The sequence below is a fragment of the Perognathus longimembris genome, chromosome 1 (assembly GCF_023159225.1).
Source record: "Perognathus longimembris pacificus isolate PPM17 chromosome 1, ASM2315922v1, whole genome shotgun sequence".
Taxonomy (NCBI): domain Eukaryota; kingdom Metazoa; phylum Chordata; class Mammalia; order Rodentia; family Heteromyidae; genus Perognathus; species Perognathus longimembris.
Window position 1 is genome coordinate 74,591,277 of NC_063161.1, and position 13,633 is coordinate 74,604,909.

The 13,633-nt window shown below is 56.3% G+C and overlaps 1 protein-coding gene across 3 annotated transcripts in view; it reads left to right on the plus strand.

Moving 5' to 3' along the window:
• Positions 1 to 13,633, plus strand: part of Auts2 (activator of transcription and developmental regulator AUTS2) — an 830,583-nt gene that overhangs the window by 710,368 nt on the left and 106,582 nt on the right. The window lies entirely within an intron of this gene.

A 13,633-nucleotide genomic window follows, 5' to 3' on the forward strand; every position in this document is an offset into this window, starting at 1 on the left:
TGCGTGCGTGGGGAGGGGCACAGCCACCTAATTCCTGGTCCAGAGTCCAGTTATGAGAAGAAACAGGGGTAGGATGGTCTGCAGGACCTCATGTCCCCGAGAAGAGAAAGCAGCAGGGAAACCCCAGCTGAGCAAGGAGGGGCGAGAACAGGGCAGGGAGGCAGCGCCTGGGGTGGAGGGATGGGGAGGCAGGGCCTGGGGTGTGTGGGGACGGGGAGGCAGGGCCTGGGTGTGGGGGAACCGGAGGCAGAGCCCCCAGGACTGGAACACAGGGACCTTCTTGCCTTTCCATAAGACTGAATCAAGTTTAGGGGTTTTTTTTCCCATGGTACTTGTAGCCATTTTTAAACTTTCATTTTTCATAATGTCACAGATAATCTTTTTATCTATTATCCGGCAGCTCGTCTCTGAGACATTTGCATCAAACAGTTCTGTGTAGAAGGCGACTCTAGTGGGGAAAGCGCCTGGAATGAAAGGTTATTCCCTCCCCTTTCCTCCCCCCTCCTCCTCCTTCCAGCTCGCTTTGTTCTTGATTGTCATACAGGGTTTTTTTTTTCCTTTAACATCTGAATTTGGGTATTTCTGGAGCTTTCTGTGGGCAGCCTTCCCTCCTGAGATCTGAGCAGGTTTCGCTCCCCTCTCTTGGCCAGGCTCACAAAGCTCCCTTCACTGTGAGTGAAGTAGCTGCTTTGATACATTTGTGGGGCACCCTGTGTCCCCCCCAACCCCACCCAGCACCTCCAAGACCCTCCCAGCACCCCAAAGCTCTCCCCATGCCCCTCTGGTTTAGCAGCCGCTCTCACATGCCCCCCTTTCCCTACACCCCGGCTTTGGGAGGAGAACGGGCACTGTGGAGCAGGCAGGGCTTGGCAACTCTGCACCTTTCTGCAGATGGCTTTCTTTTCTCCATTCCTCAGTGGGGAGTCCTGTGGGACCCCTATGGGCATTGGGACAGCATGGCCCAGAAGTCGCCTAGGCCAAAGGTTAGTCAGGGGTGCGAGAGCCCTTTGTGCGCCGAGCTCCATGGCAGGAGATGACCTGACAGCCTGGGAAAATGGCAGCGTCTTCACCCAGCTTCCACTGTGATTGTAGCTCAGGCTCTGGGGACCAGGTTGTCCTTGGCCCACTGGGCACCCTCTCCACCCTCCCTTGTCTCCCTCCCACCTTGGAAGCCTGGAAACATTTGTTTCTGTGCACAGGAAAGGGGCAGCATGCAGAGGCCAAGCCCTGAGGCCTGAGTGTGGGCTGTGCACACACGTGGGGGTTGGTAGCAGCAGCAGGCAGGGGAGGTTCTGCGTCCGTGTGTCCACCTTTGTGCACATACCGTAGACACCAGGACTTACAGTGTTCTGGGGGCTCTGCACAGAGTCCCCCAGCCTTCCCCCGTGAGGGGAGGTGGCTCTGCTTTATTAGATAAGAGACTGGGAGCTAAGAGGGAGAAGCCCTTCGCCAGGTGAGCAGAGCTGGCGGCTGGGTGGCTTCGGGCCCACATCTACATTTCTTGCTCTTGGCACCCTGGCAAGTGGCCAGAACATCTTGAGAGCACACCATACCTTCATTTTGGGGGTGGTTTAGATGCACAGAAATGGTAGATGCCGGCAAAGGATTTGAGGAGAAGGCTAGCATGGTTGGGACCTTTGAGCCAAGCATCTGAATTTTATATTTGTATGACCTAAAAGGAGACTTTCTGTGAAGTCATGCATAGATGGGAGACCTGGTGAATGGAAGTGTGGTGGAGATGGGGCTCTTCCGCATGGAGGTCGCCAGTGGGGAGGTGGGATGGAGGAAGGGCTCCCGACGCTGTCAAGAGACATAACCAATCTCCCAGCTCACACACAGGTGTGGCTGAGGGCAAAGCCTGCCTGGCCATGCTGCTGCGTCATGCCGTGCTGCTTCCCTCCCGCTGTGAGCTTGCTGGAAGACCTCTGTAGGTTTCATTCCACGGTCTAGAATGTAAGCTCAGGGCCTGCTTCCTGATTTCTACTGCATTTGCTCCCCAGGCACAGGGGACCATGGTCCATCACCCAGCTCTGCAAGTGACCTACCTGGTAACTTGGGTGGTGGAGGCCCAGAGCTAGGAGCTGAGACTGCCATAGTGTCCTATCGGCTCTAGTCCTAGCCTGGGGACCTCCTCTGTGCTGGCACCTGCCCTGCTGCCCCCACACCATAGGCCAAGGCTCACCAACAGGGCTGTCCAGCTACCCTCATGGAAGCCGTGGGCTGGGCAGTACATCACCCACCTTGCTGAGGGAGACAAGGGAAGTTCTGAGACCCACCCAGCCCAGTCCTTATCTGGAAATTTTAGCTCCTTGCCCTGAGCTCACCTGCTGTCTTCTTAAAACACCTCTTACCTTTCTGCCTGCACCCCCACCTGCCACAGAGTCTGGGCTCTTTGCTGGGCCCCCTTCTCTTTCACCCTGATGACCCTCCCGGCCTCCGTGTTGCTGGTTCGGTAGTTGGTGGGGTTCACTCAACCTCACCTCCACCAAGCTTGTAGAAACACACACCCCACACCAGAGCCTGAAGCCGAGTGTGGCTTCCCATAATGAACGACAGAAGTCTTGCTGGTTAGAAGGTCTCATGCCCAGGTCAGGGGACACATGGCAGCGAGACCAATGGTCGCCCCGTGGTGGTGTGGAAGCAGCCCCTCCTGGCAGCAGTGCGGAGCCTCCTGGCCTGGGGTCTGGGTCTCCTGTCCCGGTGGAAGCTTTGCCACGTGCGCACCCACCCTGCCCGTTCCTGGCTCAGGCAAGGTCTCTGCAGGGCTGTGTCCCTGTGCACTGGAGAGCAAGGGAGAGGAAGGCAGCCTTCTTCTCCCTTCCCCGCCCCCGGGCAGCCCCAAGGCCGCTCACCTCTCCAAGCCCAGCCATGCTCCTGCTGCCTGCTTTCCCCAGAGCCAAGGACATGGAGAAAACGCCTCATCTTCCCCTGGGAGGGCTCGAACCCATGGGAGAGGGAGGAAAGTGACAGCTGAAAACCTCTCCACAGGCTCCGCGGGCGGGCCGGCCCGGGGTGGGGGTGGGGCTCCTGCGGGGACTCCCGGGCCGGGGAATCCCCAGCTGGAGGACCCCTCGGCTGGGGACCCCTTGGCCCGCCCCGCCCGAGCCCCGCCCCGCGCCCCGCCCCCGGCGGCCGGGATGGCGGAGCGCACGGAGCGGCGCGCGCCCTACCCGCGTCCTGGCGTCGCAGCCAATCGGCAGGAGCTGGCGGGCGGCCTCCCTGGGGCCGCCGATAAATGGCCGTGTCCCCGCCGCGTCCGCACCGTCCGCGCGCTGCGGGCTCGCTGGGAAGCTGGTCATGACTGGCGGCGCGGCCCGGGGCGCGCGGGCCGGGGCGGGGAAGAGCCGGGCAGGCGGCTCCGGGGCCCGCGCCGCGGGGCGCCGTGGGTAGACTCCGCGAAAGCTCGGGAGTGGAGGGGGGGCCCGGGGCGGAGCCCCCATAGCTCGCCGTCGATCTCGTCCGGTCGCCGCCTCAGCCTTTTCAGAGCCGCCAGAGGATCGAGCGAGGTTCACCGGCAACTTTTCGAAGGCGCGGCGGCCTTGGCGCGCGGCTCCGCCCGGAGGCCGGCGGGGACCGAGGACGGCGGGGAGGTCGGGCGCGCGGCCCCGCACTCCGGGCCGCCCGGAGATCCAGCCCAGCCGCGCACCGCAGTGGACGTACAGCTCGGGATCTGAGATCCTCGCGCCTTTTCTGGAGATTTGAACCCCGGCTGCCTGGAGCCCTTGGGCGGGCGGGTTTGGCTTTGCGTTTTCATCGTCTCCTCGGATTCTCGGGCTGCCCGGCTCCGACTCCGACTCCGACTCTGGCTCTGCGCCCCGGGTAAGTCTCCCGCCCCGGGGAGAAGAGGGCGCGCGCGCGGCTTCCCTGGCGCGTGGTCGGAGAGCCGGCAACGAGCTGCGATTAGGAGGAGCTCGGTAATAAGCGCGAGTCCATTGTCCTAATTGGGTGGAATCGCCGTCGGGCGATGGCAACGCCGAGTCCTTTCGTTTAATTAAGAGTTTATGTAATTATGGCGCACCCTTTTTATTTCTTGGGGGAGCCTTGGGGTGGGAATTAGATAACCGGCGCTATGGCTGAGAACCCCGTCTGTGGTAAGTCACCGCCGGGTTGCTCGACGTGGGCACCGCGCTCCAGGCGAATCCACAGCCGGCCCGCAAGGGTCCCCCCCTCCCCCCGCAACCCCGGCGCGGGCCACGCTCAGCTTTTTTCTTTTCTCCTGAAGCTAAAAATTCTTGTCTGATGAAATCGGGATGAAATTGTGAGGGAAGCCCGGAGATGGAGCCGTTTCCAAAGCCTACTGGACGCTCTTGCTTCCCACCTTCCCAGAGAAGGAAGTGGGCATCGCAGAGTGGCTCTGGAGTTGTGTGTGCAAATCTCCCGGCTGAACCGCTTGTTGATGCGTAAATGTGGATGGCGGGAGCGGCTCAGGCTTTGCCCCAGTCACCCAGCCTGGAAGCCGGGCAGGGCGCACAGGCAGGACGCGTGCGGTGAGCGCAGGGCTGGTCTGTAATTAAGAAGGTGTTATTTTCCTCCTTGGTGGTGTACTGTTCCATTTCCTCGCTTGCTCTCTAGGGATTATTCCCCTTTTGGGAAGTATGGGATGAAAGAGAGAAAAAAAACCCTTGGGGTTAGTGTTTTTTGGTGTGGAAACCCACATTGGTGTGTGTGTGTGTGTGTGTGTGTGTGTGTGTATGTGTGTGTGTGTTTTCCTAAGCAGCCCTAACAGGTTTGGAAATCACCGGTTCCGGGACACTGGTAAATAACCAGTGCTTCCAAGGCTAATATTTGTGCTGCTGGCTCCCTTGACTTGTTTCTCTTGTGGGCGCATGGTCTGGATTCATGGGACCCTAGGTGCTGCAGTTGGACCCGGGGGGCTGAAAGAGCACATGGTGCTGTGGACCATGTTGTGTTCAAGAGGTTTTATAAAGTTGGTGCAGTGCTTTGGACACTAGCTCCTAAGCCCCCCTGCGTTGAGGGAAGCAGGAAGGTGCTGGCCCGTGGTGTGTGCCTCCGGTGTGAACCTAACAGAGGCTTGGCAGGCACCCAGCGCGCTGGAGGAGGTGGCGGGTGCTGTGACATGGGTGGTGTCTAGAATTTTAAGGACTTCCTACTCTTGTTTTGCCTTTCTCCTCGGTGCCCTTTGTCACGACTGCCATGGAAACCTAGAAAAACTGGGCAAAACCAGATTCCTCCAGAACCACCATGCTTGCTGGGTTGCTCACACCTTTTCTATTTCTGTTTGTCCCACAGCACATTAAAAAAAAAAACCCACTTTCCTTTTAATTTCAGTAAAGTGTGCAGTACAAAGATGCTCAAGCCGGTACTGGTGGCTCACGCCTATAATCCAAGCTACTCAGGAGGCTGAGATCTGAGGATCGTGGTTGAAGCCAGCCTGGGCAGTGTGCGGAACTCTTATCTCTAATTTACCAGCAAAAAATCAGAAGTGGAGCTGTGGTTCAACTGGTGTATCACCAGTCTCGAGTCTAAAATCTCAGGGACATCACCCAGGCTGTGAGGTCAAGCCCCAGGACCTTCACACATATACAGAAAAAGATACATGGGTATATTGACGTTACATTGTGGGTAGGAATTGGAGAGTTACAGTGCTCCAGAGTAACAAATTGTCAAGGGTTATGACTTTCTTTTCAATAATGCTTCAGGTGACAACAGTCATACTGGCCCCTCCCCATAGGTGTCCATCACAGCTTTTTGCCTTAAAAGCTAAATAAGTAGCTTGAAAGAAAAGAAGCAACACAGAATGAGAGGTTGTTGCTGTCTGGGGCCCCTGCTCTGTTCTGCCTGTGGCAAGGTTGCCCTTCTCCCGGGTGATTGGGGTGGTGGTGGGAAGTTTCCCTCTCTGCTACCAACTTGGTTTTCTCTTCACTGAACCTGACAGTCTCTGGTCACCTGCGCATTGGTCTGAGTCGGGCTGAACAGACAAATGCAGAGACAGGTTACAGAGCTCCAAGGGAGTTAGGACAAGCCAGAGCTCCATCCAGGTGCCTCTTCATGCCTCTTCTCATGCCTGTAATCCCAGTTACTCAGGGACTGAGATATGAGGATAGAGGTTTGAAGTCGGGCCTCATAGGAAAGTTCCTGAGCAAAGAAGTTCAGGAACAGCGCCCAGGCTCTGAGTTCAAACCCCAGGACACACTCTCTTTCTTTCTCTCTCTCTCTCTCTCTCTCTCTCTCTCTCTCTCTCTCTCTCTCACACACACACACACACACACACACACACACACACTCCCCACAGTCAAATGACCCAGCTTGGAAGACACTGTTTGTCTGAGGGCAAAAGCAATGGGAAAGACATCGTCATCTCTTCGTCCTGCGCCGCCTGGGTCCCCTGCAGGGGCTGGGCACTGGGGATCTGTGGCTGCTTGTCTGCTGATTGCACAACTCCTGCCCACCTGCACCATTCCCTGAAGCCACACTACCAGAACAGAAAGCCGTGCCTGGCTAGCCTTGGCCCTGTCCAAGAGGACTCTGCTGGAATCACCTGAAAACCTTTCCTGAGAGCCCTCACCGGAGCCCAGTTCCTTGGCCTGGATCTCAAGGACGTCCCTTTTCGTGACCTATTAAATGAGGCGTCTTTCTCCCTTTCCACTGGGCCTGGTGGCTCCCGTGAGAATGGTGGGGACGGTCAAGGTCAAGGTTCACCTGCCTGCTTGGCCTCGTGGGAGCCAGGTACCTCCTGTCACCCCGCAGCTTGTTAGAGGCACAGAGCGTGGCTGCGTCCCCATTCACAGACTCCCCTTGTGCACCTACCCCCCCCCCCCCGGGTGGCGGCATGCAGGTGACAAGTGAGGCTCCCCTGAAGCCCTCCCTGAGGTGGAGTCTCTGAGCAGAATGTTTATTATGGAGAGAACCCCTGGGGTCCACAGCTGAGAGGCAGAGGGGGAAGGCCTGGTGCTGGAGACCTGGTCCGCTCCAGAGCTGGACTGGTTCTCAGCTCTCCTGCCTTGAGCGGAGATGGGCGGAGAGTCTCCTGGCTGGGCAGGGATCTGGGGAGCAGCTGGTGCCCCTGCGTGAAGGCTGGGAGAGGAGAGGCGAGGTTCCGGGGCCAGTGACTCTGAATATAGGGCTCCAGACCAGCAAGTCATGGTGGGAGGTGCAAGCCCTGAGCCCCCACCCAGACCTGTGGCCTCAGAAACCACATGCCAGTGCGGGAACCCATCCTCTTCCACACAGCTGCCAGCCCAAGTTTGAGAGCCGTGGCTCTAAGCAGCCTGTGTCCAGTCTGCCTGCGAGTGTTAGAATGTTGCCCACTATTCCCAATAACTGCCATGGTCTCACAGAGAGACCCCAATCCCATTGGTGAGCTCTGTGCCCTTTCTAGGGCAGCCAGGGAGTGGCCTGTTCCTGACGGTTGATTGCATCCGAGCGGAATAACGCAACGGCTGCCATTGTGTCCTTTTCCCTTCTGTCTGTAAGCCTCGAGCAAGCTGTAGCAGTGCCCGCGCTCCACTTCCATGTTCCAAACGCTCCATTGTTGGGAAAGCGCTCTTGATTTTCTGCTCACAAGAGGATGTACATTTGGATTGTTTCTAATAATGGAAATGTTGGGAACAATACTCGTAATGTGCTATACTATAGATTATATATAATATAGCACGTAAGAATATTGCTGCATGTCTGTATGAACGTATTTTCTGTCTTTTTGGTTTTCTTGAGGAAGTACATAAGGGTGGATCTGTGGGGTCATATGTTGGTGGGACATTTCTTTAGGTTTTGGAGCAACTGCCGGGCCCTCCCCAAGGTGGCCGCGTCGTTTCATGCCTCCTTTGAAGACATGTGGGTGCATTCCGGCAGCTCCCTCTCTGTTCTCTGACTTGCAATGCACTGGGCGTGGAGCGGTGATTGTTTGGGGTTTGGGATTTGGGGTTTGCGTTTTTTACCGTGACTAACAATGCTGAGCTCCTTTTCCTGTGCTTGTTCTAAGCTTCCCTTAGGCAGTCCCTTCCCCCTTGACAAAGCCCCGTGGAAGGTCTGCTCCATGCCCAGGGCATGGCGGGGCTGGCCATGAGGCTCTGCTTGCAGGCGGCACAGGTGAGAGCAGAGCTGGGAGACCGGGTCTGAGGCCACACGGAGAGGGCCTGGTTCTCCATGTCAGGCCACTGGCATGGGCATGGAGTGAAAGCCGCCGGGGATGCCCAGGGCTCGGGCAGGGCCGGCAAGCGGGCGGCAGGCCGGGCATCTCAGCAGACCTTCTCACCACGCTCATGTGCCACAGGTCTAGCACACAGGAGGGGAAGGCAGAAGCTGGGGCATCTCTGGGGGCCCTGGGCCCTGGGAGCACCAAGCGGTGCCCTAATTCACTGGAGGCCTCACCTGGAAAAACAGAACCAAACACTTCCCTCCCCTGGTCCTGGGTGTGGTTGGAAAGGTTGGGGTTCCCCAGGGCACAGGGTTCCCAGGTGTCCTGGCAGTCTCTGTTCCCCATTAGCAGAGCTGGGGGGGGGGGCTGGGCCTCCCCACCTGGGGCAGCGCCTCCCTCAGGTGCATGGGCTATTAGGGGAGGCCCTCAGGGCTTTGCGCTGCTTCTCCCCCGAAGTGGGGCACGAGAACTTTACCAGAGATTGTTCCCGTGGCAGCTCACGTCACCCACACACCGGGCCGGGTTGTCATCTCCGAATTCCGACTGTGCGGGATTGGTGATGGGAGGTTTTGATGCCTGGTCTAAAAGTGGATCCTCTCCAGGGAGGCCCGGGTTTGCTAGGGGTTTGCTGGGCTGGGCTGTGTGTTGTGTCCCTTGTCCGGCGGCCTCACCCAGCTCCCTGAGAGGTGAGGCCTCTGGGTTCTGAGTGCCCCACACTCCGCTGCTTCCAGGGTCATTCACCCCCCTACCCCCGCCCTCAAGGTCAGGATTTTCTGGGCCTCTTGTCTCTGATGTGCGCCGTCCTAGGTAAGGATGGGTATGACATCCTGTGGCAGGCAGACCTGAGTCCCTGTGCTCCGCCCGAAATCCACAAGGGGGTTGTGTGGATCGTGGGGGGAGGAGAGTGGAGAGCTCAGCTGAGAGCTGGATTGTTCCACCTCTCAGCAGTCCTTGCGAGTGAATTTTGTGTGCTTTCCTTCAGATATCTGCCCATGTACACTATTGCTGCAAGCTTTGGAATCATTGGAGGTGAGAGGATTGTGCCCCATTTCTCTTTAATGTTTTCCTGTGCCATACTGTACTTGCTAGGGGTGGGCACACTTCCATTTGAGCCATGCCCTCAGGCCTCTGCTCCTAGATTGTTTTTCAGGGAGGGTTTCACGCTGTCTGTGCCCAAGCCAACCACAGACAGTGGTCCTCCTGCTACCCCTCTGTGTGGCCGGGTGGCAGGCATACGTCACCACTCCTTCCTGGCAAGACACAAGCATGCTGCGGACGATAGGCATCGTCAGACATAAGCTTACAGTGAGCGTTGCTTCCCCAGGGTTGGTGTGCCAGGCTGCCCACGGGGGAAATCCCAGCCAATGACATCCTGGACAGAACATAAAATAAGCCCTAGACAGAGGCTCCTCCTGGAAGAGCTCCAGTGAAGGCCAGGGACCCCAGCGGGGTGTGTGTGTATGTGCCCCAGCCTCTGGCACCTATGCATGCCCCCCCATGGCCATCCCCAGAAGCACCAAGTTAAGAGAGACAAGGGCACCCCTGTGAGAGGCTGCCCAGTGTCTCAGCCCCCCCAGGGTCCAGACTCAGCACTGGAAAGGCTTGCCCGAGGAGGGGCCTGCCACAAAGAGGGAGGGGAGAGAAAACTCTACTGTTGGGGAAATGCTTCTGCCAGTAGTTTTAACTCTAACTTCTTGTCTGGGTGAGGGAACACGCATTCCATGACCCTGGCCTCCCGTTCCTGGGCTGGAGATCATCACAGTTCAGATTTATCCAGGACTCAAGAGCTGTGTTTTCTCCTACAAAACCCCCAGGGGTGAGTACATAGGATGGTGCCCAGAGCAGCAAGGGGATTTTGTCTGAGTTGGGGCCCAGGTCTCTGTGACAAAGGAGCTTGTGGTTGTGGTATTTGTGGAGCTTGCCCAACCCTTTGCATGGGTCAAATAATGGCTGGCTCTCTTCAGGAAACTTTGTTGCTTTTGATGGTCATATTATTATTTGTTCATTTATTCTTTGACAATACTGAGGTTTCAGACACAGGGCCCTATGTTTTCCAGTGCTGGAGCTCTACTGCTTGAGCCATGCCTCCAGCCCAGCTTTTTGCTCGCTATCTTGGATGTTTTGCCTAGGTGGCCTCAATCCACAATCCTGCTCTCAGCCTCCACAGTAGCTAGAGTTACCAGCCAGAGGCTTGATGAGCCAATTAGATGCTTATTCCTCCCGAACGTGGGGGGATGCGCCCTGTGTGGGTATGGCTGCTTCGGTCCTGGACTCTGTGGGACAGGAGAGCTGTCAGCGGCAGCAGACCTGCACCACTCCGGGTCCAGGCCTGCCCTGGCTTCATCTTCACCTGGCTGCAGTGCACAAAAGTAGAATTTGCTGCAGTCCGCATCACCTTGCACTCTGCTATGGCTCAATGTCAGGGCGCTTCATCACTAGGCTGGGTTGGGACGCGGACGTAGGAGCTTCCGTCTGACTTGATAGGTGCCTCTGGGTCCCCTGTGAAGAGGAGGCCCCCAGTGCCACAGCAGGCCCGTCCCCCGACACCCCTCGTTGAGGAAGGAGAACCACGGTGCACAGGTCACCACACTGTCAGCTCAGCAGCTGGCCTCACACCAGCCCCTGGTGTGGCCTGGGTGCCTCTTCCCCACAGTGCTACCCGCAAAGGCTGCTGGGAATATGGATCCTGTGCCCTGGGATGGACCATGGCCTGACTACATTGAAGAACTTGATCTCCACAGCCCGCCTGCCGATCACTGTGCTGAAAGGCCCAAAAGACTGGTACCTGCAGCCCACACCTGTCATCCCAGCTGCTCAGAAGGCTGAGATCGGAGGAGCACCATTCAAAGCCAGCCTTGGGAAGGAAAGTCTGTGAGACTCTTCTCTTCCAATTAACCACAAAAAAGCTGGAAGTGGAGGTATGACTCAGGTGATAGAGCACCAGCCTTGAGCGCCCAGGCCCTGAGTTTAAGCCAAAGGCTAAAAAGATGAAGCTTCCTTCATCGTGTGGAACTGGTCGGCCTAGGACCTGGGGAGCCTGCTGGGCCTTTCTTTCAGAGATGCTCAGGGTAGCCCCATGATGCAAGTCTACAGGAGGGCTTGGCAGGGCACCTCCTGCTCGGAGAGGCTCCATTTTCAGCCCACATGAAGAACCTGGAGTCCTGTTCTCCACTTCCACCAGACTGAACGAGGCACAGACTAAGCAGCCAGCATGGCAGGAGATGCCTTTACCAAGAAGGAAAGACGGAAGGAAGGAAGGAAGGAAGGAAGGAAGGAAGGAAGGAACCCACCACCAGCATCTGAATCTAGTGAGCTGGCAAGCAGAGGCAGACGCCCTGCCCCAACTCCCAGTTCCATCCCCCTCACCTCCCTTTCCCCACTTCTCCATCTCTGTCTCCTCCCCCCTCCCTCCCTCCTTTCCTTTCCTCCCTTCTCTGCCCCTCCCCTGGGGTGAAACCCCTATCTTGTAAGGAGTGGACAGTTGCAGCTTGTCCGAGGTCATCGGTCCTCTGGCAGGCTGCTGGGTGTGGAGTGAAGCGCTGGAGGAGACAGTGGTGCCAGCTCCCACCCCACCTGTGGGTCCCGCTGTGCCTGACAGCTAGGAGGTTCCCCGGGAACCCCCCGGAGTTAGGCAGGTGTTGGGGTTCAGGAAGGCCCCGCTCCTGCTCCCCGCCCTGGATGTACACTTGTAAAGGAGGAGGGCATTTGCAGCCTGTCCCCAGATTCTTGGTGTTGATGGATTCCTGGTGCGTGGATTGCCCAGTGCCAGGCCCACCTGTCATCTTCATTACTTGAGGCTGAGATCTGAGGATCATGCTTTGAACTCAGCCCAGGCAGGAAAGTCGTGAGACTCTTCTCTTCCAATTAATCTCCAAAAAGCTGACAGGTGGTAGAGCGTCATCCCTGAGTGCCCAGGCTCGGAGTTGAAGTCCCAGTACCGGCACAAACGTAAATAGAGAACTTCCATACTGTGTCCCATGATGGCCGAAGTGATTTGCACCAGTCAGGTGCGTGGGGCTGCCTCTTCTCCCTCACCATTATCCCCTCATCTCTTCCACATTCTCTGCCTTCATCACTTCAATTTTTCCTGGTGTGTGTGTTTGTGTGTGTGTGTGTGTGCTGTTTTGTTGTGTTGGCAGAGAATAAGGGCGGCAGGCATGCTAGGCAAGTGTACCCCCACCGAACGACACCCCCCCCCCCTTCATTTCGGTTTTAATTTGCATTTCTCTGCTGATAACCATTCTCACACACCTCGAGTGTATATTTTGAGAAATGTCTAATCAGGTTCTTTATTTTCTTCCGGTAGGGATGTCCAATTTCTTCATCTACTTGAGTTGTGCGCTGTGTCCATGCCTCTTCCTGTCCCACGGGCTGTCTCTTTGCTTTATTGTTTCTTTCGCTTTGTAGAGGCTTTTGAGCGTGTTATATTCCCATTTGTCTATCTGTGTGCTTTGGAGAGTCATATATAAAAAAAACATTGCTAACATTTTCTTCTGGTGCCGTCCTAGTTTCAGGTATTACAACTATGTCTTCCATCCTTTGTTTCCTTGTTTTTGGCCGGTATGGTACTGTGAGTGTCAAAAGTCCTTCTTCTGTGGTGTGGATGTGTGGATATCCAGTGTTCGAGGACCATTGCACACAGAGAATATTCTCTCCCCATTGGCCAGTGGGTAGGTACTTATGCATATTGATGAGCGAAATGCTACTTGTAGCCTACGTTTTTAAAGAGCCCCTGCCCCTGTCTAGATGGCAGATTCAGTGGCTGAGGTTCACATTCTTGTCTGGGACCATGCATTAGGGGAAGGAAGACCATAAGGGCAGAAACAGTGACACATCCAGAACACTCTACCCCATCAAAGGCAGAGCGCACACCAGCCCCAGACAACCATCCACCCTGGGGCCCAGACAGGAGGAAGAGAACTGTCTAAGCACTGTTTTGTTCCGTTCTCTGTCACCGCCACACGGAAGCCAATCCATTGGGAATTGGCTCTGAGAGGAGCTATCACTCACCCTCCTCAATTCCTAACACTTAGAAGTCATTTCTTAGAGGAGTCTCTCTCTCTCTTTTTGTTACAATTACCCAGTCACAATGGCTAAGTGTTTGCACTTAACTGTGGAGGGGCGGTAGGTACAAGAAGCACAGAGGGACCAAAAAAACCAAAAACCCACTTCATAGTTGCCTACTAAAAGGAGCTCTGACTAGCACTTCCAGCGCTTACCAAAGTGCTGTGCACAGCCTGAGCAGAATAAAACCACGAGGCTGCTCAAAGGCCTGTTCTGTGGACACCCGGACTTCTGTGGGATGTGGAAATGCTCTGGCTTCCACATTTCTCCCAACAGACCTGTGTGTGTGTGTGTGTGTGTGCGTGCGTGTGTGTGCATGCAGGCCGGCACTGCTGCTGTATTTCTGTAGCGTTCGGTATCTGCCCCTGATCCTACAAAATGTACATAATTTAAAAACCTTGTGTCTGGTTGCAGTTGTTTAATAATAATAATAATTTTTTTTATCAGTACTAGGGATTTGAACTCAGGGCC